A 15,706-nucleotide genomic window follows, 5' to 3' on the forward strand; every position below is an offset into this window, starting at 1 on the left:
TGCTTCATATTCCTGTACTGCAAACGTGATATTGATTCGCGTACAATAGGAACAGAAATGCCCTTATCAAGAGACCAATACATTTCTTCTTGAGGTAAAGAAGGATATCCCATTAGCAATATTCCAATAAATCTTCTCATATAGACTTCATATGCAATAAATTCTGGGTTTCTTTTTTTTTTTTTTTTTTTTTTTTTTTTTTTTTTTTTTTTTCCCCCCCGTTGAGTGTATATATTTGTCTGTTCAACGAGAAGAGAATAAACGTCTAAACTAAAAAGAAAATCGAAAATCTCTCCAATAGTTTTTACCTTGTATATTGTCTTTTGTAGTTTCTGTTCTATATCTTTCTTTATTTTCTTCCTGAGACATAACTGACAGTTCCTTTTTGATCCATTTCAAGTTTTCATATTTCTACTTTTTAAACTTTTTCGTATGACTACCACTGCTTTTAGAAGGTTGAAACTTACTTCTTACGTTAATTTTAACTTCCCCAGTAATATCATTTGGTAAAATATCATTATCATTATTTAAAACGTTGTCATTCCCTTCTTCATCACTAAACTCTGCAATTTCTGGGGGAAAAACAACAATATCAGTTTCATTCTGGTCATTATTATTATTATCATCATTTGTTTCTTCATCAAAAAATCTTTGAAGAGCTTCTTCTAATGTAAGATACCTCGCTATATAGGCATTTTTAAAGCAGCCAGAACATCGAAAGGAATGAGTAAAAATGGAGATTACCCGTTTTCTGCTGATGTTGCGTCAGCGCAACACCTGTTTTCCCTTTTTTCCCAACACAAATATAAATATCTGATTGATGTAATGTTCTGATAAACGGTGACCTTGACTAAAAATAGATCAATCATAAAGACGGCGATTCTTTCGTTAAATATTTTTCGGCAAAAAAACCTGGTCAAAAATTTTGCTTAAAGTATGAGATTAATTATTATAAATAAAATTATTGTTGAAGGCAAATATTTTTTACAGAAATAATCTTCATAATATTCCCTACACAAAATGATCTGCTGGTATAAAATATCTTAGGTAGTTATATACGCATTTATTTTGACTAATGGGTTAATAATAACTCTTTATAAAGTGTGTGATTTCAAAATTAATTCAGCTCTTAAGATTCTTAGATAGCACTGGTGATGAATGGGAAATGGGAAACTGAAGTCATTTGGTCAATAGTATTGAAAAGTATTTTAACCCAAACTTTAAAACTAACCAGTAGAAATGTATCTGTGTTATTGTGTTCATTTGCGTGATTTTTGATTTTATTTCACTTCTTAAATTTAGTTTTCTGTAGTGGTTGCATTTTTTATAATTTTTAAACCAATTTTGAATTTATTATATGCAGGAGTGGACTAATAAAGTTTTGAATTTTTGGTTAAATTTTCACCACTTATCTTGTTAAGAAAATTTTAAATGTTTTTTTTTGTGTATGAACTGGCATATCTGTCTCTCTATATATGTGTAAGAAAAAATTTATAATCTTTTTTTGAAACCCTCTTAAGTCTTGCACCTTCCACTGAGTAATGCAAATTTTCTATTTGTAGTTTCTGAAATAATTTATATTTGTACTGTAGATTTATGTGTTATTCTTTTAATTAACTGCTTCCATCTGTCTTGTTTTTAAAAATTAGTACAGTACAAAGTCCGTAATCCGGACTTGTCGAACTTCGCCGATTCCGGATTAGGGGTTTTTCTGGATTATAGATCATCAATTTAAATCTGGTAAGATGGCATGCAGAAATTATACAATTAAAAATATGAAACCATAATTTATGAAATAAAGAGCAATTATGATCTAAAGGTTATCAAAATTTACAACAAAAAAAAGCGTAATACTTATTTTTTTACTTTATCAAACATTTCTTTTAATGTCAGTTGTTTAAGTTGCTTCGTTTTTTGTGCTTATACTTTTTCTTTAATTATCTCTTCTATAAACAGATATAATTTCTTGTTCAGATACAAAGTTCTACTGTTCAAACCCTGTAATTGCTGTGTCGAGAATACAGACTGACTTGTCAATTGAAATTGTTTCGTTTTCAATAACCTCTCTGTCGCTTTCTTCACTATTGGAAGCACACATGTGTAAACGCTTTACTGGCTTTACACGCATACGTAGCTGACGTGCGCATCAAACGCACATGCGTAAGTTTGTGGTTTTGAGGCCCGGATTTTAGATCATTCCGTATAATGGACATCTAGATTACAGACTTTGTGCTGTACATGCTTAGTCACTTAACACTTGGGGATGCTGATTTTAGAATCATAGTTTAATAACAATTACAAACAACAATCATATCCAAAGAAATAAAGTCAAAACCTTCTAATACATTTCAGTAGCAGTGTGCACTTCTGAAGAAAAACTTCAGAACTGAAAGTTTCTTAGAGCTTTGAAAAGTAAACTTGCCCCTTCTTGCCTTTGATTTAAACTATGAAGATATATAGATTTGATTTAAACTATAGAAAGTTATGCTTTAAAGAAGTTTACAGCACACACTGAGCATTAAGTGTAGATCTGTTCAGTCATATATTTTAATATCTGTCATATATTTTAATATCTGTTTTGAAACAAACTATTTATATCGCTATTGTTTTTCCTAAAATTTACTGACCGTGAACAATATATAGTTTTAACTTTCATCTAAGTTCATCATACAATTATCTTATTATTACCTTTATTTATATATAAAAATCGTGATATTTCATGAAGTAACCATTTGGTCTTACTTTCAGCAAAAGGCAAATCAAATTATCCTATCAGTTTCATAAATCTATTTCTGAATGCAAATAAAACCATGGCAAGTGCTTAACTTAAAAGTATGTTTCTCTGTTAACTTTTGCATTTCAGGATTTATTTAACAGTTTTTTTTTTTTTTTTTTAATATCAAAAAAGCATTTAAAAGACTGAGATAGAGAGAAGCAAAAGCTTAGAAATCTAATAGCATTCATTCAGTGTGTTCTCTATGTTCATCAGTCATACATTGCCAGCATTCTGGTAAAACATGAACACCAGCAGAAAAAATGGCTGACCTTTGTCATCTAGAAAAACTTGAATGCAAGCCATCATTTCAACATTTGAACCGGAGCTTAGACCACTAGTCAAACTTCTTTAGGTTTGTAGAAGCGGGATCTGGCAAATAAGGTGGATGATTGAGCAATTTAGATCCAGCATCGTAGACTGCAGTTTTGGGAGTGTTGCTTGTGTGTATAGGCATGTAAATATACATATACATTCTTCGTTGCTAAAACTCAATAATAAATCATAATGAAATTTCGTTTACCTCTCAGACGCATTTTCGCCTTTTGTCATTTTCTCTAGATTTTATTAGACGACACAATAAATGGAAGCACATATAAACTTTAGTTAGTGTTTCGCGTTCGTGTTACATCTTTCTCAATTCTCAAAGTTCTGCACTAGTCCAAGGAATTCAAGCGCACACAGCGCCATCTGGTGCAGTACAGTTTCTACAGCCTGCCCTCCGAATGACCAGGGGTTCATTCAAACATTTACATTAATACAAATTTAACAAAAGAAACTCTTACAATGTAAAGCTCAATCAATTCACATACAGTCAAAAGTCGTTAATTCGAACACCCATAATCCGGAATGATCTATAATTCGGACCTCAAAGCTACAAACTTTCTGTGCATGCGTAATGTTTACGCATGTGCGTAAGACCTTTACAGCTGCGAATTTCCGTGTGCCCATGCGCATAATACGTTTACGCATGCGCGTTTAATGTATAATGGTTGGTGTAAGCTAAGCTAAAATTATCTAATTCAGTTAATGTTGCCGATTGCATTGATTATTTTTTGCAGACTGTTGGAGCAATTTTATAAAAGTAAGCTTGAACTTTCGATTATGTCAAATAGAATTTCTGATATATATTTACTAATATGTAAAGGATCTACAAAGCGAAAGTATTAAACATTAACAAGAAACAAGAAGTGGAATTGCTGCAAAAAAATGGATAAAGGCATATCATTTGTTTCTTAACCATTCCAAAATCTGTTTATCAATTTCACATGCTGCTCTGCGGGGAAGTGGGGACATCGCGGCACGCAATGAACTGGAAGTTGATCTGTTAGCACTATCCTTATCTTCAGGGCTGATGTTTTTAATTTATTCAGCTTATAATTCCTTACTAAACTACTTCATCTCGATGTATTCCGTCTTTGATATGATTTAAATCAAATTCCTTGTCATTATAAATATCACAAGTATACATCAAATAGTTTTCTGGTTGCAATTTTCTAATTTCGACTTTGCGTAATGTATGCTTTACGCATGCGCGCGTTGAAAGAAATATTTAATAAAGTAAACAAATAAATATTAAGCTTTTTTTTTTTTTTTTTTTTTTTTTTTTTTGTAAATTTTGATACCCTTTAGATCATAATTGTTCTTTATTTCATAAATTGCGGTTTCATATTTTTAATTTCGTAATTTCTGCATGCCATCTTACCAGATTTAAACTGATGATCTATAATCCGGAATCGCCGAAGTCCCGACGAGTCCGGATTAACGACTTTTGACTGTATTAAAGAAACTACACTTATTTACTATATAAACAAATTATTCATCTTTAAACAATTTGTAAAATTACCTGCAATAAAATATAATAAAGATAATAAGCTGGCAACTTAACACCAGTACATACATTAAAACTTTCATCACATATCTGGAATAGTCCAGTAACAATAATACAAATTAATAAACATATAATAAACAATTAAATTTATTCACTGATTTCAAGATTATATAAAAGCTGCACAGGTCTTTTAATAACTGATGTACCTGTTTTAATTTCACAAGACCTTACTTTTCCATCTCTGCCAGGAAATACTGTTACAACTCTTCCTAATTTCCAAAAGTGTCTAGGTAGCTTTTCATCATGAATTAATACAATATCATTAACTTTAAATTCAGTAATTTTACCTGAAGGTTTAACACAATGAACAGATCTCAGCATTAATAAGTATTCATTTTTCCATTTATTCCAAAACATACTTACCAATCTTTCTTGATAATTAAATCTTTTAATTAGCAATTTCCTATTAACTAAATTAGAATCAAAATCAAGCCTGGCAGGAGGCAAACTATTCACCCTGCGCCCCAACAGCACATGAGCTGGAGTTAGACGCATAGGTTTCTGTAATTCAGAATAAACATTAAGAACACCTTCAATTAAGAACACCTTCAATTTCAAAAATTAGAGTTTCTAACTCGTCTCGAGATAAAGTAGTTTTTCTGGGAGTTTTTCATAAAGCAAGTTTTATAGATTTAATTAGTCTTTCATAGAAGCCACTGCACCATGCAGCTTTCTCAGCGATGTAGCACCATTGGATTTTGTGGGATGCATAAAAGTCTTTTACTGTTGGATGACTAATTACAGTCCATAAATTTTTAAGTTCATGTTCTGATCATTTGAAAGTTTTGGCATTGTCCGTCAAAACTTGAGAACATAGACCTCGACAAGCAATGAATCGTCGAAAAGCAAGAAGAAATGTTTCTGTGGTCATGCTACCAACAAACTCTAAATGAAGAGCTCGCATTACTCCACAAGTAAACAACACGATGTAGTTTTTCTCATCACTGTCTTTGGTATAAAGAGGTCCACTGTCTATACCTACTACAGAAAAAGGAGGCAATTCTTCTGTTCTATTTACTGGTAAAAGAGCAGTAACTTGTACACCAGGAGAAGAATTAAATCGTTTACACAGAATAAATTTTCTTAAGATATTTTTAACAGTTTGTCTTCCTTTAATTATCCAGTATCTTTCATGTATTTCTATCAAAGTTTCAGAAATTGCACCATGAAACACTTTGCTGTGTGCATCCTACACTAATAAATTCACAAAGTGATGTTTTGAGAGCATAATAATTGGGCATCTTTGAAGATAAGAAAGTCTTGACTTCTGAAGTCTTCCGCAACATGCATTATCCCATCATAATTAAGGAAGGGATTCAGTTCTAGAATAGAGGAAGTCTTAGAAATTGTTTTACCCTGTCTCAAAGAGGACAGCTCTTCTACAAAAGCTTCATTTTGAACAGCTTTTGTCCAGATAATTTCAGCCTCGTTAAGTTTTTCAGTGCTTAGTTCACCACATCGTTTAGTTTTAAATTTAAGGTTGTATATAAATCGTAGTACCCAACTTGTAACACGGTATAATTTTCTTAAACTACTATATCTATTCAAATCCATTAAATGTGTCAAATTCGATTGCACTTCGCACACAAAAGACAATACTTCTTCCAGTTTACTTCTTTTTTCGCAATATACTTCTGGAGAAATCTCTAGACAAATTTCATAATTAGAGCCTTTTGGCCAATCCCTTTTCCTCAACCAAAGCCATTCTGGACCTTGCATCCAAATCGAACTGGACATAAACTTTTACATGGTAGCTCCTCGAGATATGAAATCTGCAGGACTATCCTGCCCAATACAGTGATTCCAATCAGCAGGATCAGTTCTAGACTGGATTTCAGATGCACGGTTCGCTACAAAAGGTTTCTATTTTGAAGCTTTCCCTTTAATCCAATGAAGAGCGATTAAGGAATCTGTCCACATATATACTCTAGACACAGGAAATTTAAAATTTGTTTTCAAATATTGGAAAAGTCTAGAAGCAATAACAGCTCCCATAAGTTCAAGCCTCGGTAATGCCAACCTTTTAAGTGGTGCGATTCTAGATTTCGCAGTGATAAAACTTGGATGAAAATAATCATCACTTGACACGTAACAGAAGTACGCAACTGCTCCGAAAGCTTTAGGAGAAGCGTCAGAAAATATGTGTAGTTCTAATTCTTTCACCAACTTCCATAGTATGGAGAAATATTTTCTTTCGATTGTCAAATCTTTCAACAGATAAATCTGAGCGCAACAATATCCCATTTTTTCTTTAAGCCAGTTGATAGCTCATCATCCCATCCTTAACCAAGTTCCCATATTTCTTGCATTAATAATTTTATGAGAACAATAAAGGGTGATGCAATTCCATAGGATCAAATAACTTCGAAGCTGTCTGAAGTACACTACATTTTGAATTCTTCCTATCACAGGTCATGTCCAGTAGAGGTTTTGCATCTAACTTAAAAGTATCTTCTTCGGTATTCCATATTATGCCTAAAACCTTCAAAGGACGTTCTTTAGTTTCTGTAACATCAAAAAACCTCGTTCACTCCAAAAATCTCTCATCTCATCCGAATTAGTATTAAATTTTCTTAAATTCATGTTCGCATCTTTAAGAATTTTTACAGCGCTCTGTGAAAGTTCTAAAGTTTTCTCTATTGTATTTGCTCCGTAAAAAAGATCATCTACATAAAGTGCCGAGTCAAGCATTTCACAAGTTTCGCTTTGTTCAAGTTTATATTTTCTAACGTGGTATTTAATAGTCGCAGCAAGGATAAATGGGCTTGATGTCACTCCAAAGGGAATGCGAGTTATTCGTAAAATCTTGTAAGTTTTTTAATCACTTTCACCTGGAAACCAGAAAAACGTAAATAGTCTCTATCCTCTTCCGCTATTCCTATGGTAAAAAAAATGCTCCCTGAATATCACAGCTGAATGCATATTCATATTCGCGAAATTCCAAGATTACATCCAAAATTCTGGGATTCAACGATGGCCCAGGGTTCAAGCATTCATTAAGAGATTTGCACCCATTACCTGCACCATTACCTGAGATGTGTCGAAAACCAATCTGACTTTCTTAGTGTCCCTATCCGATCTTACTACAGCTGAAGGAGGCATATAATAAGAATTCTCTTCTAAGCCGGAAGGACATTGTTCAACGATATTCAGTTTTAGTTGCTCCTTAACTATATTCTTATATTCATTATAAACCCAATCATTTTCTTTCATTTTTACACTTAAGTTAGGAAATCTTCGTTTTGCTTCCGCGAAGTTGTTAGACAAGTTTTCTGGTTTACCGTCCCAGAGTAATTTAGTTGTATACATTCCCTTTTCATATTTTAAATTACTTTCGAACTGAGAAATAAATTCCTCTTTAAATTTGAAATCTCCACTGTGAATATCATTTATCCCCATTGAATCTAACTGCCAAAACTGTGTTAGTTTTTCATTTAATGCGGCGCAACATTCAATTTTCGTAATAGAAATATCCCAATTTGCATTTAAATCTGATGGAGGGATTCGACCTTAAACAACTCTTCAAAACAGAGTATCAATCAAATACAAAGATTTGTTTAATCGCTGTTTTTCTCCCGTATGAATATCTCAAAAATACTGTGCTCCAATAAGCAGAGACAATTCATTTCCTGACGATTTACTTAAGTTTGACAATTGAATGTTCTTCCTGGAAAGTATTTGCATTATATTGTTATGTGATACTTTAAACTGCAATCCAGAAATACAGTCAGTCTAAAGGGCTTCAATCGTTATTTTCTTGTCCAAATCACATAAATTACGAAGTGTAAACCGAACTACGTCATAAGTTTTTTGTATTGGCTCTCTAGAGTCGAAAGTGTAAACAGCTAGACCTTCTTGTCTAATTATGGGTAGCTTCATTTCTACGGCTACTTCTTTTCTCAAAAAAAACATCTCTGATGCATTATCTAACAAAATATTAATCTCTTTACTTTTATTACTGCCTATTAATACTGCCGAGCAAGTTTCAAGTATATATCGCAATCACCTGATTCATTCACACATGCTACGGAAGACACTACATTTAATTTATTCATGTCGACGGTCTGACAAGACTGCAGAGCAGGGAAAGAAGAATAAACATTGGGTTGATCGCAAATCAATTCGTGATGCATAAAATGTTTACAAATCCCACAAATAGTTTTTGTTTTACACTGCTTCTGTACGTGCCCCTTTGAAAAACAAGCATAACATATATTATGTTTTCTAAGATTAATTTTAATTTCTATTAATTAATTTTCTCTGTTCTACTGATAATGGACAAGAGGTAAAATCGTGCTCTATTTTTGGTTTTGTACAAAATATACATTTTTTCACATCAACAATAAATGCAGAAGTAGATTTAATTTGTTTTTCCCGCTATAATCAACTTTGGTTTTATTAAATTTCCCATACTTTTGATTAGGTTTTTGTAAAGGATTAAATTTAGTTTCCAATCGTGAGTCTGAAGTTTTTAAATAATAAAGTCTCTACTTAAGGACTTGTTACGTTCACGACACTGAATTTCAATCTTTAAAAATTCCAATAAATCAGATATTTTGTTTTCATCTTTTGAATGTGTTTTACAAGAAAATTCTAAGGACAAATCTTTGGGTATCGATTTTAACAACATGGGATACAATAGACATCTGTAACTATTAGGATTAATTCCATTATTTTCTAATCGTCGAATATGTGTTTCGCATTCTGAGTAAAGTCTACGCAACGCTACAATGTCATATGATTTTCATACTGGACTTAAGTTTAAAAGTCTTGCCATATGCGCATCTATAGTAATATCTTTTCGACCAAAGCATTCTTTTAATATGTTCAAGGCAATTTCATAGTTTTCAGAGCTTAATGCTAAACCACGTAGAACAACCTCAGCTTCATCTGTTAAGATGAAGCTGTTTTAAATAACTAAACTTCTCTACATTACTAAGATTCACATTTTATGGATAGCTACTTCAAATTGAGAATAAAATTTGTTAAAACCTTAATATATTGCCATCGTATTGAGGTATCTGCAAGCGAGGAAGTTAAGTTTTACTGTATTCCGCTGCTTACTTCTGGTTTCTACAACATTCGTTCTTTCAGTTTTGCGAACAACTTCGCTTTCTTTCGTTTTCAGGATTCTATTCGCGCGAATTTTCCAATAATATTATCTTTATATTCTTGCTGTTTTTCAATTTCCTTTTCTGTTTCTTCCGTTTTGCATAGTTTTAGAATTTCCTCATTAAGATACTCTAAATTAGCTGCCTTATTAAAAGTTTCGCTAAAAGTTCATCAATTAAACCAACTGATCTTTCTTGTTTGTTTATTTCAGTTTCTAAAAATTTCATAGTGTCAGTTGCCGTGCATCTGACAGGTGCTCTAATCTTTTTTAAAGCTTCATATTCATCATAACAATTTAAATTATTCAATTCACAATTTACTTTATCTAAAGGTCTTTTCCGCATTATTGGCTCCAAAAAGATTTGTAAATGCGCATATACATTATTTATCGCTAAAACTCAATAAGAAATTATAAAGAAATTTCGCTTATGTGTCAGACGCATTCTCACTTTTTGTCATTTTCTCTAGATTTTATTAGACGACACAATAAATACATTTACAATAAATGGAAGCACATATAAACTTTAGTTAGTGTTTCGCGTTCGTGTTACATCTTTCTCAATCCTCAAAGTTCTGCACTAGCCCAAGGAATTCAAGCGCACACAGCGCTATCTGGTACAATACAGTTTCTACAAGGCACATTCTCATTCAGAAGATCCATCCCCTGCACTGTTTTTCCTTCAAGGAATGCCACAGCCAGGCAATCAGTTCAGTATAGTGAGTACCATTCACAGTCTATAATCTGGACTGGTAATTGTTCATGATCCCATAAACCATTTGTGCCAGAAACAGATCATTAGCACTTTCCAGTGAATTGCTGTCAGTGTCGAGTAGGTGTCTTCTCACTGGGTGTTTTCTAAGACTTGATCTTAGTGATGAATAACTGATCCTAGTGATGAATCCATAACATATGAACAGTCACTAAAGTGAAATTTCAGAGGCAATGTTTTTGTAGGCAGCCAAGAGCTAATGACAACATTCCATTTAATCAGCATGTTGAGCCAGTACTAAAGTTTGGAATCCAGTGAGTACTGACTATCTCACACCAAAGGTTTCTGAAAGGATATTTGCTAGCATGCTGTTTGAAATGTCGAACATGGCTTCTACACATTGCATGAAAATTTTTCAGTGTGCTCAATTGCAATTATGATTTTATTTGTGGGGAAAGTAACAGGTTGGTATGACAGAGTACATGTTTGATTTTGCTTCTGCACATGGAAGTTGGGCTGTAGGCAGATCCACTCATCGCACAGTGAAATTCATTTTTGATCTGCAGGCTTTTTAGTCTTTCACCATAAAAAATTGATGACTGAATGCACATCATTTTATTCCATTTTTATTGGGGAGGAGAGGTAAAGTTAACCATCAGTAAGCAGAAAAAGTGGAAAAGTGAAAACAGAATAAAAAAGAGAAATCATTAGGCCAAGAAAAACATGCTCTTTCCATTACACTAGAGCTTTCTAACTTTGAAATTGTCTTTATTAAATATCTATTATAAAAAATCAAATAAATTATAATTCTATATCATAAAGATTAAGCAAAGTAATTAAACAAATGAACATGAATAAATTAATGATAACAAGAGATGGTACCAAAGATAAAAGAAAGGTAAATTGAATTTTGAATAATATTTTTTGTGGTTATATAAAATTGCTTCTTAATTTTGCCTCCTAATTCTTTTTAAACAGTCCTATCTGTATGAGGAATGCTCTCAAGTATTCCTCATTCTAAAACATCAAGTATTCCTCATTCTAAGGATAACCTTTTGACATGGGAAGAGACAACTGCTAAAGTTTCTTTTCTTCCACAGCTGTTAAAGTTTTCTCACGTGTTTTTCTTTTTAGACCATTCAGTGGCTAGTATCAATATCACTAGCTGCTGAAAGAAATGTATAAACATCAAAATTTTCTGCTGATATTGTAATTCATTTTCATAACAAAATACCAGAATCATCTTATTTGTGGCTTTGGTGTGCTTTGGCTGGAACTGCAATTTAGCTCAGAAACTAAGAAGTTCTGAAGATAGGTTTCAGTAGAATATAAGTTTTCATGATGATGTTTATTTCTTCAGTAAGAGAACTAAGTTATATCATATTTCTGAATTGGATCTAATGGAAAGGCAACTGATGTTCAAAAAAGGCATTAAAATTTTCTTGAAGCAAAGTGAAGACCTGCACAAAGAAATCTGAAAAAGCTCAACAGTACATTTTTTATATCTTGTTAATGTGCTTATAATAATTTGTATTTTTTATTAAATTTATTTTTGTTTTCTGAACTTTTTAGTATTTAAAATTAAGCATCTGTGTGTGTATTTATGTTGTTACCATTTCATTATTCATTATACAGTATTTAACACTAGAACGGAGGTAGGGGTCATTTTGACCCATGAACACTTTTGACCGTTGATTACTTTTGTTTTATTGGAAGAAATCGTTTCGAATATTTTGACTTTTCCTAAATAGATAGCAAATATTTGTAAAAAAATTTCAGCATTCTAGGTTTGTTAGTTTTTGAAATATTGGCATGTATTCCTAGAGCGGTGGACAGGGGTCATTTTGACTTTTTTACTTTTATCCCTCTTTCTGCTCGAGGCATTGTCAAATAACCCATGAAAAACATTCACTGATAAGGATTTTTTGATTGCATTCATACTATCTCCCACAGAGATAAAAACCTGGGTCGTCTCACTACTTTGTGACATCTACATAAGTTGTTGTTCCTTTGTTTGCAATTATCTATTCATTTGAAGAAAATACTGCAAGAATGGTAGATGCAGGGTTTTTCATGCTTACATTTCTTTTCAGAAATAGTTTATTTTACAGATGCATTTTCCCGTCTGTTAGTTCAGCTTACTTACTGCAGGTGATAACAGTTAGGACAGATGTTTTCTTGGTAATCCCAACTCAGTATTTCAGTACATATGAATTCTGCCATGAAGTTCATTATCACCTTTCCTTTATGCTGTGAGAATCATATGCTAAAACATATTCCCTGTCATTTTTGGATAGTCTAATATTGTTCTACTTATTTCAACTTTTACAAAATGTAATAAATAGAAAAGAGGTCTTACGGATGGAGAAATAAAAAAATTGTTGCAGAAGCTATCTGAAAATGAGTCTGACAAAGGTGAAATTTATACACAAACTATTAGTGAATCCAAGGACAGTAAAGTAAACGAAGAAGAACTCGGCAGAAATAAATGAGCAAACACGGATCAGAGTATTTGCAAAACTGTTTTTACAGCTCCTGATAACACTATATGGAATGAAATAAATTCCAAAAATTCAGTCTGCGGCCGTGTTCCTGCTTATAATGTTCTAAAAGAAACAGCAGGACCAATATCTTTTGCAAAGAGTCGTCTGGTTTCTGAGAACAAAGTGTCTAATGCTTTCAAGCTTTTTACTGATAATGATATCTTGCTGCATATAAAGAAATGTACAGAATCCAAAGCTCATCGGTAACTTTTAAATTAAAGACTGGAAGTTATCTCTGGCTGAGTTAGATGCTTTTGTTGCTATATTGTATATTCAAAGAGTAATAGGAGCAAAGGGCTTAGATTTATATTCCTTGTGGTCCGAAGCGTGGGGAATACAATTTTGCAAAGAAACTATATCAAGAGATAGATTCAAAGAAATAAAACGATTTTTAAGGTCCGATGAAAAGACAACAAGATCTACTTGATTACAGGCTGTTAAATTTGCTCTTAGATCAGACCTGTGGAACAAATTTATTGAAAATTGCAAAACGTGCTACCGGCCAGTACAAAATATTACAGTTGATGAACAGTTATTCCCATCTAAAGCTAGGTGTAGATTTACACAATATATGCCTATGACAAATTTGGAATAAAATTTTGGTTATCTGTCGACATTGATACTAAATATCTCTTGAATGGATTTCCTTATGTGAGAAAAGATAAAACAGCAAATCCTCAATTACGTTTTTCTGAAAATGTTGTCATAAAATTAACAGAGCCACATCTAAACAAAGGGAGGAATATTACCACGGATAACTATTTTACCAGCATTGAATTAGCAGAAATGCTAAAGCCAAAAAATACAACTATGGTTGGCACAATGAAAAAGAACAGAAGAGACATTCCTGTATCTTTGAAAAGTATGCGTAGTAATCTTTATTCATCAACAATAGTGGAACATGATAATATCACACTTACCATCTATCAAGGCAAAAGAAACAAAAGCGCTTTTTTACTGAGCTCATTACATTCTACTGTAAAAACTGAAGACAGTTTCAAGAAATTTCCGGATTCAATAGCATTTTACAGTGCAACAAAGTATTGTGTGGATATTCATGATCAGATGTGCCGAAAATATTCAGTTAAATTGGCTTCTAGACGATGGCCTTTTTCAATATACGCAGCTTTGAACAATATACGCAGCTTTTGGATAATTTATAAAACGCAGCTTTGAACGCCTGGATAATTTATAAACGTGTAACAGGAGAGATTTTCTACTAAAATTAGAGTTAAGAGTGGTACATATGGCTTCAAAACTCCCAAAGATCCTTCCTGAGTCTTCAGAAAAAACACATGAAAAGAAAATGGATGTAAAGAGAAAAAAGTGTCAAGTACAGAGATGCAATGGAAACAAATCTCAAGAATATTGTGCATACTGTTCCAAAGTTGTGTGCAGAAAATGCACTGGAAAAATTGTTAAAAATTATTTTTGTATCAGCTGCATTAATTCTTAATACGTATGTGTAATCTCTAATATTTTAAACATTTAATAGAACTGAAACGAAATGCTTTACATATTCCATTCAGTTACACATACAAGGTTGTTCAATAAGTTCGCGGAGCGCCATCTATTCGTCAATATTAGACCTAAAACTTCGACGCCATTTTCATATTTGTTCTTTCTTAGGAACACGTCAAAAGTTTCATTTTGATCTGTTAATTTATTCATTGTTTAACCGCCCTTTATATCTAACGTGTTGTGCCTTTTCTCAGGTATGGATAAAATTGAGCAATGTGCAGTTATCAAATTCTTTGTAAAGAAAGGTTTAAAGGCAATGGAAAGTCATACCGAAATGGTGAATTTGTTGGGTAAATCTGCTCCTTCAAAAACAATGGTTTGCAAGTGGGCTAGTTTATTCAAAAGTGGTCGTACCAGCCTTGAAGACGATCCGCGAGAGGGATGTCCAAAAACTGCATCAACACCGGAAATCATCGGAAAAATACAAGACATGTTATTGGAAGACCGTCGATTGACTGAAACAGATTTAACAGAGGCTTTAGGCATTTCATTGGCCACAGTGAGCAATATTTTGAGTGTTAATTTGGGTTTAAAAAAACTCTGTGCAAAATGGGTGTCGCATTCTCAAACGATGGAGCAAAAACACATTCGGATGCGAATTTGCCGGCATTATTTGGAGCGTTTTAAGAAGAATAAAAGCGACTTTATCTGTTGATTTAACACAAAGGATGAGATTTGGGTCTACCATCATGATCCTGAATCAAAACAGGAGGCTAAGGAGTTGTGTGAACCCGGCTCTTTGGCGCCGAAGCGAGTTCGTGTGCAAAAATCAGCCAAGAAGGTGTTAGCATCAGTTTTTTGGGATGGGAAAGGAATTTTGTTTATAGATTACCTTCAGACTGGCAAAACAATTAATTATTATTATTGTAACCTTTTGAATCAATTAGCCGAAAAAATTCGTGAAAGAAGACCTGGATTACAGAAGAAGAAAATCATTTTCCACCAAGATAATGCACCTGCGCACACAGCTCAAAAAACCATTGCTAAAATAACTGAATTGAAGTATAAATTGTTGCAACATCCAGCCTATTCGTCAGATTTAGCTCCCTCCGACTTCTGGCTCTTCCCACACCTCAAACAATATCTCCGTAGAAAATGATTTTCTTCAAACGAAGAGGTAATAGCTGCCTGAGGAGATATTTGGCAGAGTTGCCGA

General features: G+C 32.9%; 1 protein-coding gene across 8 annotated transcripts in view; it reads left to right on the forward strand.

Moving 5' to 3' along the window:
* LOC118203782 (ankyrin repeat and IBR domain-containing protein 1-like) overlaps positions 1-15,706 on the forward strand; it is a 253,441-nt gene that overhangs the window by 186,778 nt on the left and 50,957 nt on the right. The window lies entirely within an intron of this gene.

This window comes from Stegodyphus dumicola, chromosome 4 (genome assembly GCF_044657685.1).
Source record: "Stegodyphus dumicola isolate Sdum_Otavi_A_Nest chromosome 4, ASM4465768v1".
NCBI classification, from domain to species: Eukaryota; Metazoa; Arthropoda; class Arachnida; order Araneae; family Eresidae; genus Stegodyphus; species Stegodyphus dumicola.